This window comes from Vulpes vulpes, chromosome 1, assembly GCF_048418805.1.
Source record: "Vulpes vulpes isolate BD-2025 chromosome 1, VulVul3, whole genome shotgun sequence".
NCBI lineage: Eukaryota > Metazoa > Chordata > Mammalia > Carnivora > Canidae > Vulpes > Vulpes vulpes.
In genome coordinates this window covers 129454890-129471169 of record NC_132780.1, presented here as the reverse complement: position 1 = coordinate 129471169, position 16280 = coordinate 129454890, and the positions used below count along the sequence as shown (strand labels likewise).

The 16280-nt window shown below is 42.9% G+C and overlaps 1 non-coding gene across 1 annotated transcript; it reads left to right on the top strand.

The window, feature by feature from the left end:
* Positions 1 to 13189: 13189 nt before the first annotated feature.
* On the top strand, positions 13190 to 13324 carry LOC112913838 (small nucleolar RNA SNORA42/SNORA80 family). The gene has a single exon (XR_003233753.1). It is a non-coding gene; the product is annotated as a small nucleolar RNA SNORA42/SNORA80 family (small nucleolar RNA).
* Positions 13325 to 16280: the final 2956 nt, after the last annotated feature.

The window sequence follows — 16280 nt, the reverse complement described above, 5'->3', positions numbered from 1 at the left end:
CTTAAATATTTCTCAAACCTGACAATGTCTTTCCATCTCCTCTATTAGCCCTCCTAATTCACATCTTGCCAGAATAATCCAGGCCCCCCTGGCCTTCACCCTGGACTACTACAATCAATCCACACTGCAGACAAGAATCTTTTCAAAATGAACCTCTGATCATGTTATCCCCTGACTAAAACTCTTCAGTGATTCCCTTTGTTCTAGAATGAAGTTAAAATTCCCCACCATAATCTAGAGTCCCTACTAGCCCCAGCAGTCGAGTCAAAATAGTGGCTTTGTACAGACACACAAAAACAATGTGCCATGAGGTCCTCTAGCCCTGAGGAGCATCCACATGTAAGGATGCGCAGGGCAAGAGTTGCCAGCATAGGCGCTGAGCTAATAGGAAGGAGCTGAGGGAGCAATGTTCCTAGAGGCCAATAGAAGGAGCAATGTAAGGAGGTCATGACCAACAGCAGCATGTGAGACTTGCAAGAGATCACTTCTAATCCCTTGGCTGAGCCTTTTAAGCATTAAATTTGTTTTGTTTTGGCTTCTTTGTGGGTTGTTTTTTGTATTTTGTTTTTTTTTTAGCCCAATGCAGGGCTTGAACTCAGTACCCTGAGATCAAGACCTGAGCTGAGATCAGATGCTTAACTGACTGAGCCACCCAGGTACACTTTAAGTATTAAATTTTTTAAAAAAGATTTTATTTATTTATTCATGAGAGACACAGAGAGAAAGAGAGGCAGAGACACAGGCAGAGGGAAAAGCAGGCTCCATGCAGGGAGCTCGACACAGGACTCGATCCCTGGTCCCCAGGATCACACCTCAGGCTGCAGGCAGTGCTAAGCTGCTGCGCCACCAGGGCCACGGTAAGTATTAAATTTTATATTTAGATTATCTTAATTTATATTGAGTAGGTAATATACTCCTACAGTTCAAAATTTAAAAGCTCTGAAAGTACCTACAAGTGAAGCTTACCTCTCACTTGACTCCCAGGCCATCCTGTTCCTTTCCTCAGCAGCAATGCTGCAAATGAGTTATTTGTATCTTTCTGGTTATTTATATCTTTACTCTTTATATCCTTCTATACATATGGAAGCAAAATCATAATATACACACAACACACATTTTTGTTTTTTAAACAAAAAGAATCATGTTCTGTGTGTGTACTAGTCAGTTTCCCACTTTTTTTCACTTATCAGCGTTTGATATCAATATATCAAGGACTTGCATATAGTTCTTACAATTGCATAGCATTCTGTGGTATGGAAATACCACAGTTTTAAAAACTGGCCTCCTATTCATGACCATTTGTTATTTATATCCTTTTGCACAAACAATTCTGCCACAAACTACCTTGTCATGTCACACATGAATGGGTATGTTTGTAGGGAAGATTTATAGAGGTGGCCTTGCTGAGTGAAAGGGACTTTGTGATTTTTTTTTTTAAGATTTTATTTATTGGGACGCCTGGGTGGCTCAGCAGTTAAGTGTATCTGCCTTCAGCTCAGGGCGTGATCCTGGATCCCAGGATCCAGTCCCGCATTGGGTTCCCTGCATGGAGCCTGCTTCTCCCTCTGCCTATGTCTCTACCTCTCTCTTTCTGTGTCTCTCATGAATAATAAATAAAGTCTCCATGAGAGACACAGAGAGAGAGAGAGAGAGAGAGAGGCAGAGGGAGAAGCAGGCTCCCCACAGGGAGCCCGATCTGGGACTCGATCCCAGGACCCTGGAACCAGGACCTGAGCCAAAGGCAGATGCCCAACCACTGAGCCACCCAGGCACCCCAGGAATTTGGGATTTTGATTGACTTGGCCAGTTGCCTCCATTAGAAATTGAACCATTTTATACTCATACCACAAATGTAGGAGGGTCTTCTTAGTATAGATTTTGATAGAGATTTGCTCCCATACATGAACTGACAAAATTAAGAAGTCGAGGAGGGCAGCCCGGGTGGCTCAGCAGTTTAGTACTGCCTTCAGCCCAGGGCCTGATCCTGGAGACTCAGGATTGAGTCCCATGTCGGGCTCCCTGCGTGGAGCCTGCTTCTCCCTCTGCCTGTCTCTCTCTCTCTCTCTCTCTCTCTCTCTAATGAATAAATAAATAAAATCTTAAAAAAAAAAAAAGAAGTCGAGGAAACCAAAATATAATTAAAGGCACTGTAATTAAAAAACAAAAGGAAAGAAAGAATCTTCTCTTTTGTGTTCAGAAGAGCTTTTGAAACTCTTTAGCACTTTCTCTTTGACAGAGGTTTTGCTAACTGCAGCCTACAGCTTTACTGACCACTGAAACCTGTCCTCTCTGTCCCCTTGTTTGGACAAGTGGCCCTGCCATTCAAATGCTAGTTCTATTAGAAATGTTGAAAAGAAAAAATCCTAGCTAAGTTAGAAAAGCATAGTGTAAAGTAAAATACAGGCATGAATAAAATTTAAATAAAATTTTAAAAGGCCTGGAGACATATCAACAAATTACAATATAGGAATCTTATTTGGATCCTGATTTTCCAAGAAATTATATGTGTGTGTGCATAAAACACACATTCAAAGAAAGTTAATCCTTTATCCCTGACTTGGTATTTAATGATATCATAAAAGAATCATTGTTGATATTTGAAGTGTGATAATGATATTGTGATTATATTTTTTAAAAAGAGAGCTGTTACTCTTGGAGATCAGAGTAAAATATTAATGAGGGGAAATGACGTAATGTTTGAGAGTGCCTCAAAACAATGGTGCAGTTGGGGCTGGATGAATCAAGATTGGTTTTTTGTTTATATGCCACAGGCAGGCAGTGGAGTCTATTATAGCATTGCCTCTCCCTTTTTTTTTTTAAGATTTATTTATTTATTTGAAAGAGAGAGAGAGCAGGAGCAGAAGGGGCAGAGGGAGAGGGAGAGAGAATCTCAAGCAGGTTCCACACTAACCAGAGAGCCCAATGTCACAACCTGAGTGGAAACCAGGAGTCCGGCACTTAACAGACGGTGCCACCCAGGCACCCCACATTGCCTCTCCTTTTAAATATGATTTAAACTTTCCATAATAAAAAGGATATTTTAATTTACATTTTTAAGTGTTTTACAAACTACTATTTGCTCCTCAGAACAATGGGTTTTGATGGGATGCTTGAATTTTTCCATCAGATAGATTAGTAAAAGGTTTGGAGATGTTTCTCATAAAATTTTTTTGGTAAGAGAAGACGGGGAAGTTCTTATCTGCTCCACAAATGGAAGCATTGCTCCTATAGAGTTTGGAGCAATGAAGAGCAGTGGCACCACAGGGGTAGCTTCCCCTGAGTCTGTTTTGGGGAGCTGCAAAGATCTCACAGGAGATCACACCCAAGCTAGACAGGAAGGATGAATGGTGTTTACAGGCCAAAAAACAGGGAGGAAGCACTCCAGGCAGAGGGTAATACTGTATGCAACAGCTTGAAGGTGTGAGAAGAGACCACTGTAGGCATGAAGTAGAAGGAAAGAAGACGTGAATTGTAAAAGATTATATTATGCAAGTTTATCAGTCAGAATGTTGGTAGCTGCAAATGAAAAGTTTTTGGGTTTAAGAAGTTTCCAGACAAAGATCTGGGTTAATTTGGTGGCTTGATGATATCATCAAGGACCCAGCTTCTTTCCATCTCTCTGTTCCCTCATGGTCAGTGTTTTAGAATTCATTCTTATGGACTGTGGTTGGCTGCTAAAGCAGCAGATACAATATCTTCAACAACCATGTTCAGAAGCAGAAAGGTTTTCCCAGAAGTGCCCCAGCCAACTTTCCCTCACTTCTCACTGGGCCCAGAGCCCTACTACTAAATCAACCATAGCAAGAGTGATGGAAGAGGCATTAGACAAACCATAGTAATACTTACATCTCTTTGGGCTGTGAGGGGACCTCCTTATCTGAATTTATGAGAGGGCAGCACTGAAACAATAAATAAAATTTGTAAAAGCTTTGCCATCAAGGAGGTAGGGATGACTGTTTTGTGAGTGCCAGAAGTGTCCTCTGCGAAAAGCTTTCATGAGATTAGACAGGCTTTCTTAAAGGGATTTACCTGCCATGACAAGAGGTTTGGATCTAATCCAATAGACTCTGGAAAGACCTTTTGAAATTGAGCTTGGGCATGATCAGATTTGCATAATGTTATAAAGAATGCTATGAAGGGAAATGAAATTAAGAGGCAGGGGTGCCAGTAATACAGGTGTTTTTTATGTGCTTCTAATTCTAAATCAGTTATATATCAGTAAACCAAAGCTGGCAGGTGGATAGATAACCTATGATGCCTGCTGGATTGCAGGCCACAAAAGGTGTTCTTCTTGGAGATCCTCCCCATGAACTTCATTGCTCTTCACCCTCGGGTAGAGTTAACCTAAGTACAAACAGTAGACTTAATGCCTCACTAGGATCCACTGTGATGGCAGCTGGTGGGGGTGGGAGGCAGGGGGCCCTAAAGGCCCCAGTGGTCAGGGTAGGAGGGGGCTGATAATGTTTGAATCAAAAAGGGCTGACACGGGATCCCTGGGTGGCGCAGCGGTTTGGCGCCTGCCTTTGGCCCAGGGCGCGATGCTGGAGACTCGGGACCGAGTCCCACGTCGGGCTCATGGTGCATGGAGCCTGCTTCTCCCTCTGCCTGTGTCTCTGCCTCTCTCTCTCTCTCTGTGACTATCATAAATAAATAAAAATTAAAAAAAAAAAAAGGGCTGACATAAGTGCTGAGTTCTGCTGCTCTGCTCCAAGGAGAGACCACCATGCCCCATTCAAGGCACCAAAAGTGACAACCTGAGACTTTTACTTAATTTTAGGCATTATGCTATAAACTATACTCCCATCTATGATACATTCATCTGAGGGAAGTGCCCAAAAGCCATCTCATGCATCACTCAAGAACTTCATAAAGACCTGTCCCCTGACCTGAGAGCAATAGTGATACAAACAAAGTGCTACGCCTCCTTCTCTGTACTGCCAAAGCCTCTCCATTCATCATAGAAATAGTCTGCCACCACTACTGGCAGATCGTCAGCTGAGGCTTAACGTTCATATCGTGTCCCTGGAAAAGAGTGTTCAAACTTCTCTGCTGGAAGAGTTGCCTGTCCATTTGCCATTACCACAGCAGGGGCCAGGTTCTGAATAGCAGTATAGCAACCTCCTGGAGGCATTCAACCATGGCAGGGTGTCCACCTTGACTGAGGCTTGGCCCATGTGCTCCATGAAAACTGCACTGAACAGTGAGGGGTTGGAGTTACAAAGTGGAGAAGGAAACTTCTCTGCAGAGATCTACCCTCCCTATTAATGGGATAGGCTTTTTAAGTTATTAAACTTACTTTATAACATAATTTCCAAAACACTCTACTCATATAATGAAATTATTCAAATTATGAAAGAATCTCTCACTTGATGAAGTAATCACATGAACCCATTAGGTAGTATTTTCTCTTAATGTTGTTATAGGGCATGTTTCCTGACCAATAGACACTTAACAAAAGGAGGGATTGAAAGTTTCTGTATTCTAAGCCACAGAACCAGAAAGTAAGAAAATTTAATAAAAAAAAAAAAAAAGGAAATCTGAAATTCTAGTGGTGTAAAAAAAAGTTACATATTTGGATTTTCTTAGACAGGAAGCTAAAATTCCAGGCTCCTTTTCAATCCTGGATGACCATCAAACTGAGCTTGGTTTCTGTGGGCTGCACAGCTGGAAGCAGATGTGCATCAAGGGCAGGATGGCAAGTAGGCAATGGGGCATAGTCTTACTATTTGTTCACTGGATGTTCTTCATGAGATCCTTTCCCTTCTGTAGAAAATGAGGCAAGAATACATCTCCTTTGTATACCATTTGGTAATTCAGGAGTCTTTTCACTCTCACAGAAAACTCTAAGAAATATTGGTACTCAAGGTCTACAAGGCCAAAATCCAAACAGTATGGAGTCTCAGGGGGATGTACCAGTTGTTCCCTGCCATGCACCTGCTGCTCAGACCTTTAGTCTATCTCCGCATGGGGTTCCCTAGGCCGAAGGAGAATGTGCCTCCAAGACCCTTCTCTGTTCCTCTGGAACCTTCTACTTCCCCCTCTGCAAATAGTCCTTCCTTTCAACTTCTGTCAAATTTTCCCATCTCCCCATGTCTGCACTGGCCTGCCTCCTTCTAACAGGATTAGCAAAACCCTGGTCTTCTCATGGTTTTGAAGTTATCACAGCCAACAAGCCATTCTCCTCACTATCCAGTCTTGCCACAGAGTTTGGGAACCATGGTGTGGAATGGAAGGAAGAAGCACTTGGAGAAATAAGTGCATGTTTTTCTTTGGCTGTCACTAAGTGTGGGGAAAAAATCACACAATTTTAGCATAGCATAGATTAATCTCCTGTACTAGGCCCCAGTAGATCAGTGTAGCCATGGATTAAGAAGGATATTGCTCCACATGGTGAGACAGGCTGTCAGCATCTATTTGCCTGAGAGTTGGCAGGCTTTGTGCACAAAACTCACCCAAACAGGAGCAGCAGCCAAACACAATTAACTGCACCCAATAACAAAGTCCTGAAGGTAAAATTTTAAATGGCTTTTTTTGTCATTGTGTGTTTTGTTTTGTTTTGGTCTTGCAATGGGCTATAAACTCCATGGATGCAGAGACCATATGTATCTTGTTTACCTCATGGCTAGCACGGAAGAGGAATTCAGGAGATATTTGTTGAATTAAAGAGTAAGTGGATGTGATTTGTCACCACCTCCAGTCCTCCATCCCAGGCAAAAAAAAAAGAAGACTGTCATCATGTATCTGGTTCTGGAAGCTCTGCAAGACCCTGAAACACACAGCCATTGCTTGGGCAGTCCTCTAATGAAATAGAATATGAAAAAGAAGGAACTCCTGGGTGGCTCAGCAGTTGATGTCTGCCTTTGGCTCAGGGCATGATCCCAGGTCCTGGAGTCGAGTCCCACATCGGGCTCCCTGCAGGGAGCCTGCTTCTCCCTCTGCCTTTGTCTCTGCTTCTCTGTCTGTGTCTCTCATGAGTAAATAAATAAAATCTTTTTAAAAAGAAAAAGAATATAAAAAAGAAATTTCCTCTCTAGGCATAGACATCACCCAATGTAGATTTGGTGCCTTAAGGGCTTCAATTCATTCGGGGTGATGCTCAAGCAGGTGCTGGATACAGAATGACAATATACCTGGATGACTGGATTTGTGAGCTCCTGTGAGATTCCCCTCAGAGCCCAGAAGTACTTGGGCAGAGAAGGGGACTTTTCAGAGGTTGGGAAAAGACACTGAAATTTTGATTATTACCTTAAGGTAGCCTCACTTACATATCTGTGTAGGCTAGTGAGAACCACGGAAACTCAGGTTACTTTTTTGGAGTTCAATCTTGAAACACTACTTGCACCATCCCTGGAATAAGAGCCCCAAACCTGTTGGGTATTGTAGCAATGGCATCAGCACTGATGGAGTACTGCTGCAAGTGGCTTTGGGTAAGGTGGTCTGGAAGTTCAAACAGAAGGAGAATGTGAATGCAGTGCCACTAGAGCTCCCAGGAATAATTCTTGTGTGATGCCGTGGAATATATGAGGTAAGTGAGTGGGCTTGATATTTGGAAAGCAAACAGTGGCTCTTGCTCAAGACAGTGTGCTTCTTTGGGTGCCTAACTGGCTCATTTGGTAGAGATTGTGACTCTTGATCTCAGGGTTGTAAGTTCAAGCCACACATTGAGCATGGAACCTACAGTAAAAAAAAAAAAAAAAAAAAAAAAAAGACAATGAGCTTCTAAAATTTTGAACCTCTTCCTAAATAAAACAGGGAAATCATGACAAAAGGGGCCAGAGTCCCTACGTGAAAGAACACTTCTGAAGTCCTGAGCCTGAGAGTGTCCCTGTGAAGGTGACCATAGTCTGGAGTATGAAGGAGAAGCAATTAACAATTCAGCCTCCTGAGGGAACTAAGGTATTGCCCTCATTTAAGCCCACTAGACCCTTTCAGAGAGTTTGGTATGTGGTAGACCCTTTCAGAGAGTTTAATATGTGTCCCCTGCAGTTTGAGCACAGGGGTGAGCTAGTGCCTGACTCATATCTGAAAACCAAAAAACAAAAGGCTGTCTAGCTGCCCTGATGGTGGTGTAAGAGAGGTTACTAGGTTGAGGGCTACCAACCTTTCCAGATTCCTGGGACACTGGATTCATGATGTTTCCTGTGGACCGGGTATGGGGCCAGCAAAAGAGAAAGCTGACACAGGATTGTATTAGATCCTGTCCAAAATGGTCAATCAGAGAGATTTGGTGATCCTAATAAAGGGATGAGTTGCTAGACACTTGGAAGCTACAGAAAGAAGTATAGTTGACCAGTTTAAGGCATTGCCCTCATTAAAGGAGCAAGGAATGAGAAATCCTAGCAAAGTCAAGGATTTATCTCCAAGAAATTCACCAAGTGTCTAATTAAAGGAAGAATCAGCTATGCCTAATGATCCAGGAAGCACTTGTGCCACCTCATAGTATCTCTAGCCAAATCAGACCTCTCCTGGTCCCGTTAAGCCTCCCCCTCTCACCACTCCAACTCTAGAGGGATCCAACGTCTAAGTTAGCAAGATGAGGGACAAGCATGCAAAAAGACAAAAGAACAAAAGTTAATTTATTTCTCATGGAATAGTTCCACCATAAAGATTCCTGGGCTGGATAGTGAGTCCACTGCTTGGGGATCCAGCTCCTCCATCTTGCTGATCTGTCATTGCCTAGAATACTGCTTTCAGCTGCGAGGTTGGAATGAGCCATCATCACATCTACAGAGTCTCTTCCAGCCAAGAGTAAGGGAGAAGGATAGGGGAAAGGGAGCACTATTCCTGCTATTGAGTACATTACCAAAAGATTGCTCACTCGCTTTATTCATACCCTGTTGCCAAATTAGTCACATGGCCACACTTAGCTTCAGGGGATACTGGGAAATGTAGCCTTTATTTGGAGTAGCCACATATCCACAAAAATTTGGGAGTTCTATTAATAAGGAAGAGGAGAGGGGTGCCTGGGTGGCTCAGTCAACTAAGCATCCAATGCTTGATTTTGGATCAGGTCATGATCTCGAGGTCATGAGATTAAGCCCCTAGTTGGGCTCCGCTCGGAGCATGGAAGCCCCTCAAGATTTGCTCTCTCCCTCTCCCTCTGCTCCCCCTCCCTCCATGCACACTCACACACTTTTACTCTTGCTCTAAAAAAATAAGGAAGAGGAAGAAAATGGGCACTGAGGGACAATAGCAGTTTCTGCCACAAAGTGGCAAGTGAGAGATCTCTGCACACCTTGATTCCTAGTGAGGGCAGCTGATTTCAAAGAAAGGGGAGAAGCCTTTATTTATTGATTTTTTAAAAATTTTTATTTATTTATTCATGAGAGACACACAGAGAGAGAATCAGAGACACAGGCAGAGGGAGAAGCAGTCTCCATGCAGGGAGCCTGACGTGGGACTCAATCCCAGGACCCAGGATCATGCCCTGAGCTGAAGGCAGATGCTCAACCACTGAGCCAGGCAGGTGCCCCAAGAAGCCTATAATTTTTTTTTAAGATTTTATTTGTTTATTCATGAGAGACACAGACTGAGAGAGAGAGAGAGAGAGAGAGAGAGAGAGGCAGAGACATAGGCAGAGGGAGAAGCAGGCTCCATGCAGGGAGCCCGATGCGGGACTCTATCCCAGGACTCCAGGATCACACCCTGGGCCGAAGGCAGGCACTAAACTGCCACCCAGGGGATCCCAGAAAGCCTAGAATTTAAATAAAGCTTGAAGTTTTTACCATTATGAGATTGGACCATTTAACAACTGAACTCTTTGGGGTATTAGAGTGGCCACATGACTTTCAACTACCTTCACATGACCAGAAAGCTTATAGAACCTGTCTCAAATTTTATCTAGGAGCAGGAGACTGGATCCCACAAAATGGGTTTACATAGAAAGAAATGAAAATAAAGTTACTTCCTGATCCTACCTTATATTAGGTAGGTACAATAGCCTGTAGTAACAAGAAGACCTTAAAGTGCTTAACATTATGCAACATCATTTCTCATATATAACACCCCTGAGCAGGTTTGGATTCCAAGGGCAGATCTCCTTGTCGTGGTCAATTAGGAACTTAAACCAACAGTGGCTCTACCATTTTCAACTGTGACTTCCAAGGTCACCTTGGGTATCAAATTCTCAGTCAGCCAGAAGGGGGAAAGAGAAGGGAGAAGGAATGTGGGAGGTTTTTTTAATAGGCCAGACCTGGAATTTGGCAGATACACTTCTGTTCACATTCCACTGGAGAGAGCTTGGTCATATAACCAATTTGTTGGCCAGAGAGGCTGGGAAATGTAGTCTGTGTACCCCAAGAAGAAAGGGGCATTTTGGTATGTAGCTGGAAGTCTCCATCCTATGCCTCATGATTTTTGCTTACCCAGTATAATGGTTATAACAATGACTTATCAAAAATACAAAGTCTTTGGACCAAAGATGAAAAAATGTCAGTCTTGTGTCAGGTCCAGAGAATGAGACATTTAATATGTTGGCTGTAACTTTCCTCTAAGACACTGGAGGAGTTAAAGAGTCATAAAGGAGGAAAGAGAAGGAATGAGGCTGGTATAAAGCTTCTAGGTGCCAGAAGCTCCAGAAATGTCCCTGGAGTCAGTACTGACCGGGCTCTGGGGCAGAATGCTTAGAGTGGCATGTACACAGGGTTAGAATTGTGAAGAGCCACAGGACCATGCCATTAAATTTCACAGCAGATGTTAGAACACAAGGGAGAATCTCCATGTGTAGCTGTTAGATACCTCTTCACAAAAAGTAGAAAAGAAAGGGACTCTCACATGAGAGAGGCAATTCTGACTCACCCCATGAAGTCAGGGATGGTGGGTAGGAGTGGCCCACCCATCTCCCATGATTAGCAACATCAATACAGAAAGACAAAACGAAAAGAAGAAACTAAAGCATGTGCAAGAACCATCAGGAACTCAGGCCATGGGTGTAGTGCTCAATAAGGCTTGAAGAGCCAGCACCAGGGATCCATACCCAGGCAGTGACTTGAAGGCTGCCAAGACTAACCGGGACCCTGTCCAGCCCCACAAGAGGAGCACCCCTTGCACTCACTGTCTATCTACTGTTGTAGTCAGGAGAGCCATTTCCTAGCAAAGTGTAACGGTGCTCTGAACAACTACTGCAGACTGAGAAAATAGGATCTGCTGAGAGGTGCCAGGAAACACCAAGTGGCCACTAGCATAAACCATCAGGATGTTCAGTATGGTCCAACAGTATAGTTTTATGAAATAGTGTCCTACACCAAATGTCCCAGAACACTTCAGAATCTTCCACTGGTGACTCAAAGGGAGTCTTAGTATAAACTCTAAAGCCTGTAGTAGGAATGTGAGTGGCGCTTGCCCTACCACTATAGCTCCAAGCCAATGGAGCTTCATGAATGATGCTCCCATGGCCTACAGAGATACTGGCAGAGCCACAGACTCTTGGAGTCTGTTCAAAGCACTCATCTCCCAACATTTTGTTCCCAGCCTGTTCCCATTTCTGGTTGCTCCTGACTGAGTTCCCTCTCCTATCTTAGACTTACCTGGGACATCAGGCTCCCTGGCTTGGTGCTCAGCTCTCTGCAGGCCTTATCAGGGGCCCACTCTCCCCACTCTTCCAACTTCGGCTGTCTTGGGTAAGATGCTCTGTTCTAGTCAGCCCCTGAAGACCCAGAGCTTGGTTCAAATCTAAGCTGGTACCTCAACCATCTTCCAAAGGGGAGGATTCAGGCACTGATCTCCTGCATTTCTTAGGGCAACCAAAGGAGCTTTAGGCATGAGAAAAAAGCTCAAAGCAGATAGGATGGGGCTTATATGGTCTCCTACATCAACCTGGAGCACCCTCAATATTTTCCAGTAGGAGATACAATGAACTCTATATAGGACTCCAAAGCTTGAAGGGTCAAGACTCTTATGGTATAAGTAAAGCTGTTCCCAATAATGGACATGCCTGGCCTTATCTATGGGGTGTGCTTCCTCCAAAGCAGTCTGCTAGGTAGGCAGACAGAAACCAGCAAGGACAGCCTTCTCTCTCCCCAAATGCATTGGGTCACCACTTGAACCAATTTTTCGTATAAAGTTGGTCAATTCTTCCTGAAATTTTAGTTGTCCAGGTTGGAATCCAAGCTGACAGGCAAAATTCTAGATCCTAGTGACAGATTGGCACCTTCTCCTGCCTGACAGCTAAATTCTACCCAACCCAGTTCTGGGAATAATAGATAATTATAATTATCTAGTACCTATAATTCCCATACTCATTTTTGTTCCTCTTTAGCTTTTATATTTAGACGTAAGACCAGAAACAAACACCATGTTCTCAGCTTTACCTGAGCATGACAAGATCCAGGTACACAAAAATTTTCCTAATGTACTAAGAAGCTTGGAGCTTTATCAGGCTGCCTGAATAAAACCCCAGGAAAGCCACAGAGGCAAGAGCTATATCTCCAGGGCAACCTTTTGAACCAACAGGGCTCAGGTCTCCACCAACTGATTCATTAGGACTCCACCCAAAAAGTAGATTATGTACCCAGAGGGTGGTTTCCTTAACTTGTAGGCTTATAGTTGTCAGCTTGCAGGCTCCTATCTCTTCTTGTTTCAAGTTCCACTTGTGACCTCGGCCTGGACCTAAAGGCACAAACCTATGGAAGGCATCTGCAGACTTTCTACCACTCTGACCTTTAGTTAGGCTTTTTGAAAAAACATATTTATGAAGGTATAATTGGCAAACAACAAACTGGACAGATTTAAAGTACGTACTTTTTCTTAAGATTTTATTTATTCATGAGAGACATAGAGAGAGAGGCAGAGACATAGGCAGAGGGAGAAGCAGGCTCCCTACGGGGAGCCTGATGCAGGACTCCATCGCTGGACCCTGGGATCACGACCTGAGCCAAAGGCAGACATTCAACCACTGAGCCACCCAGGTGTGACTAAAGTATGCACTTTGACAAGTTTTGTCAGTTGTAAATATCTGTGAAACCATCACCACAATCAATGAGAGAACATCCCCAAATTTTTCATTCCCTTATATAATTCCTTTCCTTCTGCCCCACCATGCCCCCTTTCCCAGACAAACACTGATCCTCTTTGACACTGTAGATTAATTTGCACTTTCTAGACTTTCATAAAGTGACATCATAAAGGATGTGCTCTTCTTTATCTGGCTTCTTCCACTCTGGCTGTCCACTTTTAAGAGACACTATTCTATGCATGGGTTTGGATTTATGGCAGGCTTGTCCCCCTGGGCCTCTCATAGTGTCCCATGCCAGAGCAAACAGTGGCCCCGAACCATTGCCCGGCCTCTGTGCCGTTGGCTGCAGGCGCTGAAGCAGGTCGCACAGTGGAAAAAGAAAAACTAAAATAAAAATAAGAAAAGAAAAAAAAAAAAAAGGGACTCTATTCTAATGAAAGCCGATTCAGCTTAATAAATACTACCAAGAGCTCATGTCATTTGCCTGTGAAGCAATTAGGTGTCATAAATTCTGGTTAGGCTGAATAATTTTTCTACAAGGATGCCAAATCTACGTTCTGATTAATGGATCTCTCTTAATCAGCAACAAGAAAAGTTTGCACTCGTAAGTTTTTGCCAAAACATATAACTTTAAACATTGTTCCTTCCCCCCAATTCTTACCAAAAACTCAGTTAAGTGAAACAAAGTCCAGGTAGGATTCCTTGAAGGATATGCAATACCTCCAGTTCTGTGGATTATGTAATTCCAGACATTCACAACACTATGAATTTTAATCACACTGTTTTAAACCTTTATATAATCTCTTATGATGAATTGTGCTTCATAAGTATGCTCTCAGCTTGCGTGGTCTCAAATAAGAATTGGGTATGATGCTGAAGAATTTATCGCTGAAATGGTATGATGTCTAGAATTTGTCTTAAAAGATCTCCAGAGGGGTGCCTAGGTGGCTCAGTCAGTTAAGCATCTGACTCTTGGTTTTGGTCCAGGTCCTCACGAATTGGGGTAGGTGAGGGTGTCTTCTGTCTTTACATGAGATCAAGCCCTACATCAGGCTCTGCACTCAGTGGATGTCTGCTTGGATATTCTCTCTCTCTGCCCCTTCACTCTCACTCAAATTAATTTAAAAAAAATCTTTTTAAAAATTATTTTAAAAGAAGATCTCCAGAAAAAAATAAATAAAAGTGGGAGAAGGAGACTGAGTATGGCCAAACTTTGGCAGTTGTTGAAGCTTTGTGGTGGACATAGGAAGATTTGTTATACTTTTCTTACTGTTTTTGTGTGTGTATGAAAATCATCATCATAAGCAGGGTGGGGGTTTGGGGGGTTTTGTTTGTTTTAAAATGAATTTTTTCAAGAATTTTCATTCAATGCCAAAGCCACGTGTTATTGCAGAATCTGTACATATTTAGAGAGCCCCCAAAATTGACTCTGCTCCTGGCCCTCTGAATTTCTAGCTTTATCAAACTGAAGTAGAGCTTGGAGGGCGAGTTGGGGTGGTCTGTTGAGACTGTATGAGCTCATCAATGCTCTCCTGGAGACTGTTACCCAGAGTGGTGTTTCTGTATAATTGATAGCCCATGGCTAGGAAGAAGAAACGGTTTTTCTTTTTTTTTTATTTTTAATTTTTCTTTTTTCTTCTTCCTTTTTTTTTTTTAACATTTTATTTATTTATTCATGAGAGACAAAGAGAGAGAGAGAGGCAGAGACACAGGCAGAGGGAAAAGCAGGCTCCTCACAGGGAGCCCAATGTGGGACTTGATCCTGGGACTCCAGGACCATGCCCTAGGCCGAAGGCAGGCGCAAAACCACTGAACCACCCAGGGATCCCAAGAAATGGTTTTTCTTATTCAGACTTGCATTGCTGTCGTGTGGGGAAGGCCCTTTCTGACACACAGCGGCCAGAAGCAGAGTGGCCAGCAGCCCACACAGAGATTTTTCAAAATAATCTCTATACCCAGCATGAGACTTGAACCTACAACCCTGAGATCAAGAGTTGCATGCTCTACTGACTGAGACTACCAGCGGCCCCAAGCAGAGTGTTTTTTGAATAGCTGTAAAGGTCTTTGTCATAGGGATATCGTTTAAGATTTTGTCAACTTATCACTACAGTATACTTTTGGTAAGAAACAATGGCCAAATTTAGGGCTTAAAGAAAATAATATTTATCTTACTCCAATGCCTCATAGAACATAATCGTTTAGCAACAGTGATTGTAAAATTGTTCTATCAGAATTGATTTGTAGGTGTTAGTACCCCGACCTACCTAGAATTTGGAGGTCTCCTTTAATATTGGACAAAGAACAACAACAACAAAAAAAGGTTTTCCTTCTGTGAGATTAGTTTAGGAGTATATTGGATATAGGAAGAGTTTCTGAAAGAAATTTTAAGACTTGAAGAGTTTTTTTTAATATTTTATTTATTTATTCGTGAAAGACACACAGAGAGAAGCAGAGACTTAGGCAGAAGAAGCAGGCTCCCTGCAGTGAGCCTGATGTGGGACTTGATCCCAGGACCCTGGAATCATGACCTGAGCCAAAGGCAGACGCTCAACCACTGAGCCACCCAGGTGTCTCAAGACTACCAGAGTCTTAATCCAGAATGTAAAAATTTAGTCTGAAACAGTAAAAGAATAATACATTATGACCAGCCAAGAATGCAAAGACAGCTTAATACTTTAAAATACATTCAAATTTGTCACACTTGGGGATCCCTGGATGGCTCAGCGGTTTAGTGCCTGCCTTCAGCCCAGGGCGTGGTCCTAGAGTCCCTGGATCAAGCCCCACAGCAGGCTCACTGCAGGGAGCCTGCTTCTCTCTCTGCCTTTGTCTCTGCCTCTCTCTCTCTCTCTCTCTGTGTCTCTTTAATGAATAAATAAATAAAATCCTTAAACAACAACAACAACAACAAAAACAAATTTGTCACACTTATAGGCCAGAGGAAATAAACCATATGATCATTTTTATTATTGGCATTTGCTAAAATTAAACAATCAATACTGTATAGATAAAAAACAAAAGAATCATTAGAACCTAGGCATGGAAAGATCTTTATGCTAAGAATGTCTATTGCAAATCAACCACCACCATAATATTTACTGAAATATTCCTATGATATCAAGAATTAGATAAATTTCCTACTATAACCACTATTATTTTTTTCTCTTTATAACCACTATTATGAACTATTATTTAGGGATCCCTGGGTGGCGCAGCGGTTTGGCGCCTGCCTTTGGCCCAGGGCGTGATCCTGGAGACGCGGGATCGAATCCCGCGTCGGGCTCCCGGTGCTTGGAGCCTGCTTCTCCCTCTGCCTGTGTCTCTGCCTCTC